Genomic DNA, 1322 nt, shown 5'->3' on the forward strand with positions numbered 1-1322 from the left:
TTGAGTGTAGATGTCAATTTCTGATTTGATGTAATTGGATGTATGATGGTACATTAATTGTAAAGTGATTGGATTAACATTGTGCATTGATTTAAGTGTAAGCACAAACAATTATTGACAATGTACATTGATTTTTGTGTTATACTAATTCAACCTATTAATATTGGAGAGAAATAGAGACAAGGAATGGTGTTTAGTACAATAGTTCGAGATAAAGATTTAAATGGTTTACAATTCAACCTGTCCTTTTAATATAATCGATATGAAAAGATGACAATCGATATGAAAATATGACAAAAAGTAACAAGGGTGACAATAAGAATAGTAGAAGAAAATAGTTTGAGATTAATCACAATGAAGATTATTTGTAATTGACTATATTCTTATTATTCACATTTTCTATCATTCAACACTATTACATTGTCAATTTACATTCAAAATTTTTATTTCATCACTTTTCATCATTAAAGTTATTAACAATATTTATTATCTCAACAAACTAAGGTAGCTAAGAAAATTTAAAATTAAAATGACCACATTAATTTGAGACATATTTAACATATTTAACATATTTAAAATGATTATATTAATATTAGATGAATTTACCTATTATTGATAAAATTAATCATATGTTCATTAGATTTTCTTTGGCCACACATGATTGAAACCAACCTAGATCCATCTTAAATCTGGGTCTACCAAGTGCAGAGAGGGATCAAATCTCCTAAGGTATAAACCTTTCCTCAAGTTTTGCACTCAAAAAAAGAGGTTTTCACCTCCAGAGATTTGATCCCTCGCAGCGCTTGATAGATCTAGAGTTAAGATGGATCTAGGCTAGTTATTAATAGAAGTTAGTACACTAAATGTGTGAGAAAATAACAAAACAACATATTGCAAGGGAGATTTGAAGGTTAACAAATCCCTAAGAAAACAATAATGTATTTTATTAAAAAAACAATTAAGACCTAGAAGAATATAAATCTATTATGAGAACCTGTAAGGTAGTATCATGGGTCCTGATTTCAATTGAATTTAAGCTCACGAAATATGATAAACGACCATCATGAAGCTATATAAAAATCATGTTAACCATTTGAAATTGGCATATCACTATAATAATATCTCATCAACAAAAATTTCATTAGAACAATTAAAAGAGAAGATTTTCACATGACAAACTGTTTGTTCATAACAGAATTTTACCCAATCCTTGCAACCCATATCCATTCAGTGAAAGAAGGGATCTCTCTGCATGGATCATACCAGTGTTGATAGGATTCCTCCAGATATTGAATCAGATAGGAAGTTATTCTATCATCTAA

This window comes from Pinus tabuliformis, chromosome 5_2 (assembly GCF_031772625.1).
Source record: "Pinus tabuliformis cultivar Carrire ecotype Pingquan chromosome 5_2, CPIR1, whole genome shotgun sequence".
In the NCBI taxonomy this organism is placed as follows: domain Eukaryota; kingdom Viridiplantae; phylum Streptophyta; class Pinopsida; order Pinales; family Pinaceae; genus Pinus; species Pinus tabuliformis.